At 43.3% G+C, this 12420-nt stretch overlaps 1 long non-coding RNA gene across 1 annotated transcript in view; it reads right to left on the minus strand.

Moving 5' to 3' along the window:
* The window catches only part of LOC133488182 (uncharacterized), an 80225-nt gene extending 68464 nt beyond the window's left edge, over positions 1–11761 (minus strand). The window contains exon 1 of the long non-coding RNA XR_009791575.1: positions 11529–11761. This is a non-coding gene — a long non-coding RNA (uncharacterized LOC133488182). The remainder of the gene's footprint in view (positions 1–11528) is intronic.
* Positions 11762–12420: the final 659 nt, after the last annotated feature.

The raw sequence follows: 12420 nt of genomic DNA on the forward strand, positions 1-12420 counted from the left end.
TGGGGCGTCAACATCATGCTATTTCCTTGTTATGAGGTAAACACCACCTCTGACCGTGCAGCAGTCCCTGCTTAATCGAGCGTCCAGAATTGCAGCAACATGCTAGTAAGTATAAAAACAAATCAAGAAGGAGGAGGCGATCCCGCCGCCTATGGACTTGCAACGCGAATGCGGGGGAAAAACAACAACAACAAGAACAACACTTACGACCAGTGATAACTCACGGTGTGCGAGCTCCCTGCAACTTCATATTTTGCATGAAGGCGGCAGCGTGAGCTTTGAAGTGCTTCGCAACGTCAAAATATAGACTATAGAATAACAAATATTGAAATATAATTTTAAAAATATTTAAATACTAACATTTATTTTTATGAGAAAGAAATTTGTTAAAATATTTTTTTTAAATTAAATACATTTCTAAAAAATAATCACGCAATGAAGGGGATTACATTTTAAAAAACAGAAAGAAAGAAAAAAGAATAACAAATATTTAAATATAATTGTAATATTTAAATATTAAAATAAATTTTATTGAGAAGAACAAATATTTGTAAATATTTTAAACATATGAATATAAATTACATACATTCAAAAACAAAAATTGGGATTACATTTTTAAAAACTGTAAAGAAAGAATAACAAATAAATGAACATATTTTATATCACTTTAAAAGTACTGCAATATTTAAAAAATCAAATACATTTTATCAGAACACATTTTAAATTTTTTGAAATATATTAATATAAATTAAATAAATGAACAAATAAAGAAACAAATACAACAAACTATAAATAAAAATTACTTAAAAATACTATAATTACATAAAAACTAAATTTACTTTAAGAAATAAGATATTTAATAAAAAAAGATATTTTAAAATATGGGTATTTAGTTCAATAAAAAATAATACAGAAATGAAAAGAAAACCATGGGTCCCGTTTCTCCGGGTACGCCTGTCGGGAAACATGCAAACCTTTTAATTTTGGCCGAACAAGCCTCCATAGTTGAAGTCCCAGACCTCGATATAATATTTATTAACGAACCAAAGGAGGGAGGAAGTTGGAAAAAGCCCCCCTCCCCATGGTAACGCTTAACCCCCCTCCAGAGTGCAGGTGCAATCCGAGGCCAACCGCGACGCTCCGTCAGCTTCGCGGCAGGCCCAGCGAGGGGCATCAGATGAGGGGGCGGGGGTATATAGAGGGAGGGGGTGCGCTTCCTCTCCTGGTCATTTGGACAGAAAACTGGAAGGCTGCCGAGCGAGCCCGCCCGCCAGAGGCCGCGAGGGCGGCCAAGCGGGGCGAGGTCGGGGCACCCGGCGGGGGAGGGGGTGGGGGTGCGGCCCTGAACTCGAGATGACCAATACGCAACCCTCGCCCCCCCCCCACCACTCCGCCTGCTTACACCCCCTTCAATATCCCCAAGAGTTGGTGCGCACCCTCTCGGACCTTTTAAGCCAGCCTGTGTCAACATCACCACAGAGTTGGCACACCCCCGCTCACACCCTGCCCAAAAAGTACAAATGTTCCAAACTTTTTACGTGATGCACCCCCTTTCCCCGGCACCAACTCTTAAAAAAATGTGACTTCACTAACTTTTAAAGCCGTGCACCCCTTTCAACATCTCAAAATTCACAGAGTTGGCACACACTCTGCCCCTCTCACACACCCTCCCAAAAAGTGCCAATTTGCCAAGGTTTTGTAGCCACACCCCCTTCAATATCCCAGAAGTTGGCGCACCCCCTCTCCCATGCACACACTTTCAAAAAGTCTTGTTTTTCTGATGCCTGCACCTCTTCAACATACTGACAGGGTTGGCGTGCCCCCTCTCCTGCGAAAAATGGCCAAAACATTTAAGCCACAGACCCACCTTCAATGGTATGAATAATTTGGCGCGCGCGCACACACACACACACACACACACACACAAATTCAGAAACATTTTAAGTGACAAACCCCCTGTCCCCCGTACACACTCTTAAAAAAGTCATTATTTCCCAACTGTTTTAAGCCACGTGCCCATTAAATATCACAACAGTTGGCGCATCAACTAGCCCATGCACACCCACACTCAAAAAAGTATCATTTTCCCAAATCCCTTCACCCATTTAACATCCGGACAAGTTGCCGCACTACCGCTCACAGCCTCTAAGAAGAGTCAAAATGTTTGCAAAATAAAAATGCTCAACTTTTTAAGTGACACATTCCTGGTACACACTCTTGAAAAAAGTAATGATTTCCCAAAACCTTTAATATCCCAAATGTTGCCGCACCCCTCCTCCCATGCACACCCCCTCAAATGTAATTTTGCTGAACTTCATCTCGTCAACATCCTGTTAGTTAGGGCACCTCTCCCCCCAAAAAATGTGACAAACATTTTAAGCCGCGCGCCGACCTTCAACATTGTAGCACATCTCGCCCCCCAGCACACACACTCCAAAAACAAATCCAAATTTCTCAAACTTTTCATGCCACAAACCCCCTTCACCAACCTGACACAATTGGCGCGCACCCCTTCCCACCGCAAAATGCCCCCAAATGTTGAATATTCTACTCTTATTGAGTGACATTTGCCACGGTCCTTCACCTGCTAGCGTGTTAGCTAGCCAGGATGCGGTGCGTCTGACACGCCAGGGAATCACGAAACCCGTAATAGAGCGACGACCTGCTGCGTAATTACAGCGAGGGGGAGTCTTTGGGTGTCCTGTTTGCGGTGATTCATGCGGCAGCAGAGTATCATTTGCCTGTCAGCACGTCGCTAACACACGAAACAAGCGTCCTCAGTGTTCACGCTTTCTGCCAGTGCGACATACAGAGCGACCCCATTTTCTCTCGGGGTGGGCTACATTTAGAACGTGTGGCCAATAAAATCTTGCACCTCGTGCCCAGCCACAAGTGACACTGCTGCTACTAATTAGCCAGTGTAGTCTACTTTGTCATTACAATTTGCTTAAATACTAGTGCTGATGAGTGTCATGTGAAGGTGGTTTGTGTTGAATAATTTCACTACCGAATACAGTTGTTTATGTAACATGGGTTCATGATTGTGTACATGCTAGAAGCATGGTGTTGATGCTTTATGATCCTCTCCGTTTTAAGTGCTTTGCCGCCCTCTTCTGACCCAATTAAAAAAAATAAAAAAATAAAAATAAAACTTTAAGGGGGGAGCTTCAATTATTTGCCTACTATCTCCCGCCAAGAGGGGACAAGCATAACCAACTTGTTCAGTCAGCAAAACAGGTCAAAGCATTTCCTCCTACTGAAACGGGCAAATGACGGAATGGGACTGGGACAGAGCAGCCGTAGGAAGTTTAAACATCCAAAATGTCTTTTGTTTAATTAAAAATGGCACCACCAAAAATGACAACAGCCAATGTTTTGGCTTCATTCATTTTTAACCCCAAAAATTCTTGAATAAGCAGTGTAATACCAGCGATAAGCGTTTTCCACGAAAAATGGGGGGTGCTTCCAAAGTAAACAAATAAAAATTGAAAAACATCCATGACGAGGGGAATCCACGAGCGCCAAACTGTAAATATGGGTGGGCTCCATCGGACATGTATTTAACCTTTGCCCAAATATACAATTCAAGAAAACAAGGTTTTAGCAGGTAGTTGTTACGTGTGTTAGCGCAGCAGACACAGGAAGTCCGCTAAATCAGTGGTCTCCATCCTTTTTCAAGCATAGAGATAAACTCCAACCACTAGCGGGAGCCTCGGCGGGATAAGCCACATGCAGACCTAGCCGTCATCTTTAGCGCCGATTTCTTCCATTCACTTGTATTGAGCTACATTTGTTTGGTTCCAATAAATGAATTTGAACTGTTTGAATTCTTTATCGTTTTTTGTTAGAAACATCAGACATGCGGTTATGATACAAGACCTGTAGGAAATGTTATAACCGGGCCTTTCATAAGATATTACTTTGTTTACAGTCAAGCAGCACCTGAGGTAAAAGAAGATGCCAAGTGTGCCTCGTTGTCTCGTCAGTTAGTTTGTATTTAGTTCCCTGCTTTCTTGCAGTCTGTCGGGTCATAATTGTTGTCGTCGTGTCGGGTTTCTTATCTTCCCCGTGTTTATTTCTTACTTTGAGTCTTTGGGGTTTTTGGAGGGACTTTGTTAATTACTTGAATTACTCCACGTGCCTTGTTTGATTTTTTTGAAACTAAATCCTCTTTTTTGAGATGACGCCTGCTCCCCTGCCTCGCTTGTGCTTTTACTGCGTTCGGGACGCCACGAAAACCCAAAACCCTTGACACTTGCTTTGCATCTCACGCAGACTCCAGCGACGAAACCCTCCCAGCGTGCACCTCCTCACCCCCTTCCCACCCCTTTTAATAAGTCGGCCGCGTAGCTCCGAGACGTCTTGCGTGGCGGGCTGGAAGTGACTGGCGGCAGAGCGCACACACACGAAGCAGACATCAAAAGGCAGGTGGAGTGAAACCATGAAATTACAGTAAGGGTGTCAATTACGCTTTGAAAGTCGGGCAAGATGGGGCCCGTCGCTGGAATCAGAACAAAAATAAAAGAGGAACTGAAGGGGTGGCGACACTCCTAATTCCTCCTTTAAATCAGAGCCCCTGAACGCCTCGTGGGGCAGATTCCAGGACAGCGACACCACTTGTGAGGATTTTTTTCTCCTCCAGGCTTCTTCGGAGGAGGAACACGTCCACTTTTCTTCTTCTCCTCCGCCTCCTCCCTCGCTCACACGCCCTTTTTTTACGACTTCTGACTAATGTACGTGTGTAATGAAGCTTAAATGCTGCTCAACAACTTGTTTAGTGGAGCATCAAAGCGCCTACAAGTGCACTCAGTGCAATTTGGAATCCAATTTTTGCCCATATAGGAAATAAGGGATCTCAAAGTAATATGCTCCAGGGTTAAACTATGGCCATCGTAAACGTGTTATTAACTATACAGGCCATGGTTCATGTCACTTAACTCATTCACTGCCAGCCTTGCCTTCCCAGTTAATGTTATGGATATTTGACTTCTAAAGCCGTCAATGGCAGTGAATGTGTTACATGCCGTACAAGTGTAAAAAGAAGTGAAACACTGCTAAAATGTAGACTGCTGTTGTAATTTCATGAAGGCAGATGATATTAATCAATGATAATAGCAAAGCGTAAAAACAATAAAACACTCATCTTAGCTTTATTTATTCATGCAGAATCAAATTTTACATTCCTAACTTTCAAACAAGTGGAAAAAGAAGCTAACCGCTGAAATAAAATAAAATAAAAATGAAACAGTAAAAAGGAAAATATTTCAAAACGTGTATTTATATTTAGATGAACAGGATAAATATTAATGAGTAAAGTTGTTTTGAATGTTCATGAAGGTGATGATTGGTTGCACATCTGCCTTTTTGTTTGTTTTTACGTGTCATACAAGCGCAAAAAGAAAAGAATCACAGGTAGTAATAGAACGTGCAAACAATAAAACAATTTAGATTGACAAATGCAAATGGCGCATTTTGAGGTAGTTTAACCAACTTACTGTAAAAATTGTTTTCCCCCTGTTAATATTTAAACATGCTGGCCGAATCGCAATATGGTGCCAGATCTTGCCTAATCTCAGAAGCTAAGCAGGGTCAGTCCTGGTTAGTACTTGGATGGGAGACCAACTTGGAACACCAGGTGCTGGGGTTGGGCAGTAGGTCAATCACCTGCTCCTGTAAAGAATTACAGAAACCACAATTGCGGCCTAATGTGCCTCATGGCATTGAGAGCACTAACTAATATTTAAATATAAAACACTCCGCCTTACCTTTAGTGATGGATTCTGAAGTCGCTAATATTTTTTGAACTGTCATGCAAGTGTAAAAGTAATGTTACCACTGTTAATAGTGAAAACCATTTTTAAAAATGAACTGGTTAGAGCGTCTGCCTCACAGTTCTGAGGTCCGGGGTTCAATCCCCGGCCCCGCCTGTGTGGAGTTTGCATGTTCTCCCCGTGCCTGCGTGGCTTTTCTCCGGGCACTCCGGTTTCCTCCCACATCCCAAAAACATGCATGGTAGGTTAATTGACTTCTCTAAATTGCCCGTAGGTGTGAATGTGAGTGCAACTGGTTGTTTGTTTGTATGTGCCCTGCGATTGGCTGGCAACCGGTTCAGGGTGTACCCCGCCTCCTGCCCGATGATAGCTGGGATAGGCTCCAGCACGCCCGCGACCCGCGTGAGGAGAAGCGGCTCGGAAAATGGATGGATGGATGAACTTAACAAACACTTAACTTTTTTTGACAAATGATGACACAGATGGCAGGTTTTAACATTCATAGTTTAAATGCAAATTTAAAAAGCCAACCACTGTGTTAAATTCATTTTAATGACAAAAAGTCTTTTCTTTTTTGTCTCTTATTTTCTTTTCTTTTTGTTGTTGTTGAAGTGATGTAACGTCCAGACGGAGCAAGTCAAAGACGACGTCTGACATTTGTCAACAGGTGAGGTGGGGGAAAAAAAAGCCCCATACTTTTTCTGTCGACGCTTATGTGTGTGTGAATTCCCACACACACACGAACGCAATGAGCTGAGTGTGTACGTGAGGTAATGTAATTGTCACACAAGTGTATAAAGACGTTAACTAAAGCTTAGTCTGTGTCTGTGTGTGTGCGTGTGTGTGTATGCTGTCACTGTTCCATCAGAGAAGAAGGATTAAACGTGAACAAGTTTAATCTCAACTGTTTCCTCCTTCACACCAAGAACATCTGATGGGAGCCAGTGTGTGTGCGCGTCTGAGTATTAGTGTGTGTGTGCTGTTTTCCCCCAAGCGCTGTCCTTCTTATGATTACATGAAATGAAATTGCATTGATTGGAACTCAATTAAATGAACGTACGGTACATTCGAATGACCCCAAGGGTTACTGTCGGCCGAAGCGACCGAACTGCGGCGCAGTGTGCGGACTTTTGCAACTAGTTTTTAAGAGAGGCTGACCACTGGCGACTAGTTTTGTTGCGGTTCCAGATTTGAATTGCAGCTGAACGGCGGCGCAACTTGGCGCATTTGCCATGTCGTGTAACTTCAGCTTTTCACAACAAAAATGATTTTTCGGGCACAACAAGATCCATCTGACCGCCGACATGCTGTACCATTACAGTATATACGGTATATCCATCCATCCATCCATTTTCTGAGCCGCTTCTCCTCACGCTGGTCGCGGGCATGCTGGAGCCTATCCCAGCTATCATCGGGCGGGAGGCGGGTTACACCCTGAACTGGTTGCCAGCCAATCGCAGGGCACATACAAACAAACAACCAGTCGCACTCACATTCACACCTACGGGCAATTTAGAGTTTTCAATTAACTTCGCATGCATGTTTTTGGGATGTGGGAGGAAACCGGAGTGCCCGGAGAAAACCCACGCAGGCACGGGGAGAACATGCAAACTCCACACAGGCGGGGTCGGGGATTGAACCCCGGTCCTCAGAACTGTGAGGCAGACGCTCCAACCCAGACATGCCCAAAGTCCGGCCCCCGGGCCAAATCCGGCCCGTGTTCATATTTCCACTGGCCCGAAGCCTCTGTCATAAAACCAATAATATGTGGCCCAGCAGTACAAAATACACATGCAATTTTATATTTCACCACAGGATGGCAGTAAACTTGTGGCTGAACTCTCGCGGGGCCGTTTTGCGCATGATCTGTTTTTTGCCCATTTCTAAAATGGCAACTGGAAGTAAGAAAAGGATAGCGAGGGCCGACGTTTCCAGGACAAATGGAAGTCTGAATATTTTTTCACTGAGTTTAGAAACAACTGGGTCTGCCTAATTTGCCAAGAGACTGTGGCTGTGTTCAAGGAGTTCAATATAAAGAGGCACGACCAGACGGAACATGCTAATTACGACAAGCTAACTGGGAACGAACGCAGTGAAAAATTGAAGCAACTGGAAGCTGGTTTAACGGCACAGCAACACTTTTTCACATGAGCCAGTGAGTCGAATGAAAATGCAACAAAAGGCAAGCTACGAGGTGGCAACGCTGATTGCCAAGCACTGCAAACCTTTTACTGAAGGTGAATTTATTAAAGACTGTGTGATGAAAATGGTGGAGAACATTTGTCCTGAGAAAAAGCAACAGTTCGCCAATGTTTTCCTGGCTCGTAGCACTGTGTCACGAAAGATCGAAGAAGTTTCTTCTGATATTAAGAGACAGTTGGACGCAAAAGGAGTGGAGTTTGAATTTTTTTCGTTAGCCTGTGACGAAAGCACGGATGCATCCGACAGCGCTCAGTTTCTGATTTTTTTTTAGAGGAGTGGACAGTGAAATTTACGTGTGTGAAGAACTAAGGGAAAGATTTATTTGCTTCTGTTTATCAACCCTAGTGTGTAACAAAGTAAGCGAAGAAGGAGGTAAAGCTATAAAACTCCATTGTATTATTCACCAACAAGTTCTATGTGCCAAACCGGTTCCGTGGATCTCAGTGACGTTCCAGCCCACCTGCAGTTGGAGCTCATTGAGCTGCAGTGTGACAGAGTGTCGCAGCCGGTACCAACAACTCCCTCTTGTCAACTTTTACCAGCAGCTGGATAAAGACAGGTTCCAAGAGATTCGTACATTTGCTAAGAAAATGTTGAGCTTGTTTAGCTCGACATACTTGCGTGAGAAGACATTCTCAGTCATGAACATGAATAAGAACCGCGTGAGGACAAGACTAAGTGACTCCCACCTGCGTGACATCTTGCGCATTAAAACCACCGCTTTTGAGCCAGACCTGCCCCATTTACTGCAGTCGAGATCTCAGTATCACCCTTCACATTAATGCAAACATGTTGTTTGTTGATTCTGATGAATAAAGTTTGAGTTTGAGTCAAATTTCATAAAAATACTTTATTTTGCATTTCATTAATTTTTATTTTAACCTTCATTTATCCAGGTCAGGCAGCTATAAGATCTACCTAGCAGCAGACAGCATAGTAAAACAAAGTAAAATAAAAATTTAAAAAAAGCATTCCCCTCGTCGGTAGCGTGTAAAATTAATGCTGGCCCGCATGACAATTTTTTTACGGCAATGTGGCCCCTGAGCCAAAAAGTTTGGGCACCCCTGCTCTAACCAGTCGTCCACCGTGCCGCCTATATACAGCATATATAAAGTATATTTTGTTTTACAGTAATGCTTATATAGGACAACTTCATATGTACCTGTGGCTAAAAAGAGAAGTGTGGCGCGTCTCTGTCGCCAAGATGCACACGCTTTGTTTTTATTTTTCCCTGATAAGCACACCAGAGGTCACAGTTTTTACATGGCAGCGAGTTGGTTACCTGTGCAAAGGTCAGTCGTCAGGTGTGAGTCGTCAACTGTATTTAGTTTTTTCCACAACGTCGTGTTGTGGCAGGCCTTAAGCGCCGTTTGTGAGTTGTTCTTATCATCATTATACAAAGACATATACACGTTTTTGTTAAAATGTTTTGATTTCCAGTGTATTGTTGTATCATCGAATTTTATTTTCGATCTAGCTGCATCGTTTTGTGTTGTTTGTGTGTGTTTGCTCAACTGTTCTAATTCTCTATTGAATACGTATATATACACACTATATACAGGGTGGGTGAAAGTAGATTTAGTAATACCGGTTCAGAATTATGGTTTGGATAATTACTGTACCTTGGCCTCCCAACAGCTGATTGTAATTTGATTTTTTTTTTTTTTAAACACGCTTAACGCATTTGCTGCCAACCCTCCCGGTTACGAGACATATTTGGCATCCGTAGCTGAAACAAAACGCGCAGCTCTAAAATGGGAAACAACTATGTGTACTTTTTTTAGTTTGCCATTTTTCCCATATTCTCTCCTTTTAATTTACAAAATGTCATGTAAACACGAGGCCTGTCCATTTTGAATTTGATGTAGACATTTGGAAATGTATGCGATAACACCAAATGTAACACTCCCTAATTTGCTCCCCATTCACACTGAGGAAGAACAATACCTAACTGGGACTTTTTCATTTAGGGCGTCTACTCACTTTTGTTGCCAGCTCTTTCGACATGAAAGCGTGTTGAGTTATTATGAGGGTACAGTAAATGTGCGTGCGTGTGACACACGTGTCGCGTCTTTTCCCATGAGAAGGTTGAGTCCTGTAAAGCTGAGCTTCTTCCTGCCTCCTGACGGCGGTCCCACGAGCAACGCCACGCGGGGACGTTCCCATGTTCGCACCACATCCGCACCACATTCACACTACGTTCCCACACGTTCCTCCATCCCCCTTACATCCCGACAAACCTTTGCTGCGTTTGGTGGGAATGTGGCAGAAATCCACGTTTCCTTCAAGAAATCCTCAGTAAGCTCCTGACTAAAATTGTCAGTCAACAATACGAATCTTATTTCTTTTTCATTTCATTTTTGCAGCCGGACCCGACTGGACTCTCCCGCAGTGTGCGGAGCTCGGCAACTAGTTTTCACGAGTGGCCGAGGAACTATATTTATCATTTCATACGTACCTGCAGATAAAATACAGGTAGAGAAGTAGAGGCGGTGGAAGTGGCTGTGCCCCCCCCCCCCCACCACCACTTTTTACCCCATGTGCTCCTATATGTGCGGCAAAAGTGCCCCTGAAAATCTTCGATCGCTATGTGTGTGTGTGTGTGTGTGTGTGTGTGATGGCGACGTGAACCCAGTGCAAACGAGACGACCACGATACGGGGGGCAGGGGGGGTCACGTGACGCCTCTGACCCCTCAGACATTTTCAAACTGGTGGACTAACTCACACAAGTCCACAAACACAACGAGTTCAACTCACACACAAATACAATACACACCTACAGGAGAATGGAAAGTTCAGCAAAACCTTTAAGGACTTTTGAAGCAGTTATTTTTGGAGGCAGCACCAGACTAGATTAGATTAGATTAATAGATAGAGAGCTAGATACTGTAGATAGATAGATAGACTGACTCATTGTCTGAACATGAGAGGGAAGGTGAGACAGAAAGAGAGAGCGAGAGAGAGAGAGCAATAAAACAATCAGCAGTTAAGCACCTCTAATAGCTACTTCAAGTCAGACCACACACGTTGAACACACACACACACACACACACACGCGCACGCACACAGAGCAAAAGAAAAACAACATTGCTCAACGTTCTGGTGACTCAGTTTGACTGGATTCTGTTTTGCTTTAAGAAGGTTGACATGTTTCAGCCTGTAGAGGGCAGTGTGGTTTAAGATTTGCGTGACTTCCACGAGCTACCTGCCCATTTGCAATTGGATTTTATCTCGGTCTCGGTCAAAAGTGCGGTCAATTTCGGGCCTCTGCTGGACTTCAGTGGGGGCTTAAGTGCTTAATACAACCACTATCACGTCGCAGAATAATCTACAAAACACGCAAGATAACTACATGTGGCATTACCCAGAAACAGAGAGGTGTTTAATCGTATTTGACAAATTATACCATAAAACAAGAAACAATTAATCCTTTATTTTCCAATAAATTACCCCCCCCCCCCAAAAAAAAATGACAAAACCTCTACACTACAATATAGTAGTTCTAGCAACACGACAAAAGCATAAAAACCTGAAATAAAACACATGGTACTCACCAGAGAAGCGAATTACTCTGTGATGGCTAGTCAGCTAGCTCGCTAGCTAGCTCGCAGGCACAACTAGCAAGTTGTTGCTGCTCTCGAAGTGACGCGAATAATCCCTTTTCCGGGTTCAAACAAGACAGCTGCCCTGTCCTCACAATGTCCAGTTTTTCTAGAAAAGCCCGCTTTGAAAATGATTTTTTCATTTTGCAATTTTTTATGTCCGATATTCATCGACTTTAGGGCACCTGTCCAATCGCAATGAATCCGATTGTTCTGATCAACCAATCAGAGGATGGGAAAATGTAACCAATCGGAGGACAGGAAAATGTAGCGTGAGTCTGCACCACAGCGAAAGTCGCGAATCTGACATCTGATTCGTTAATTATGAAAGACAGCCGTTGTTGATAGCGAATAAAGACAATCAGCCTGTTTATCCTTTAAGATTGGGCATTTAGGTCTGATGTGTGCTAAGAGTGGATTCCTCCTGGTTTTAGGGCCCGAAAGATCAATCTTAAATAATGAACGTGTTCAATTTTTACGAGCAAAACTCTTCATGCGTGTGGGGAAAGCCGACTTCTGCCGAGTCGTGACACCGTGAATTGTGACTCGGAACCGAATATAGCCAATCGAGACGCGCCCCAACGCAGCAAAAAGAAAAGACCGTAAATATAAACAAACATGTCTTATCCGATGTCGTTTTTTTTTTTGTATAAAAAGTAGGTTCCCCAGACGGCAAGAAGTATTTTCCAAAGAAAGTTTTTTTTTTTTAGGACATCGCCATTTGACAAGGCTCCCAGCTGCGGCAACTTTCAACTTTAACGTTCAGGAAACATCGGCGCATACTCAGAAGTGTTTCTTCTTCTTCAATTTTGTGAGATCACATATGATCGTGTGAGATTTCGAC

The sequence above is a fragment of the Phyllopteryx taeniolatus genome, chromosome 13 (assembly GCF_024500385.1).
Source record: "Phyllopteryx taeniolatus isolate TA_2022b chromosome 13, UOR_Ptae_1.2, whole genome shotgun sequence".
In the NCBI taxonomy this organism is placed as follows: domain Eukaryota; kingdom Metazoa; phylum Chordata; class Actinopteri; order Syngnathiformes; family Syngnathidae; genus Phyllopteryx; species Phyllopteryx taeniolatus.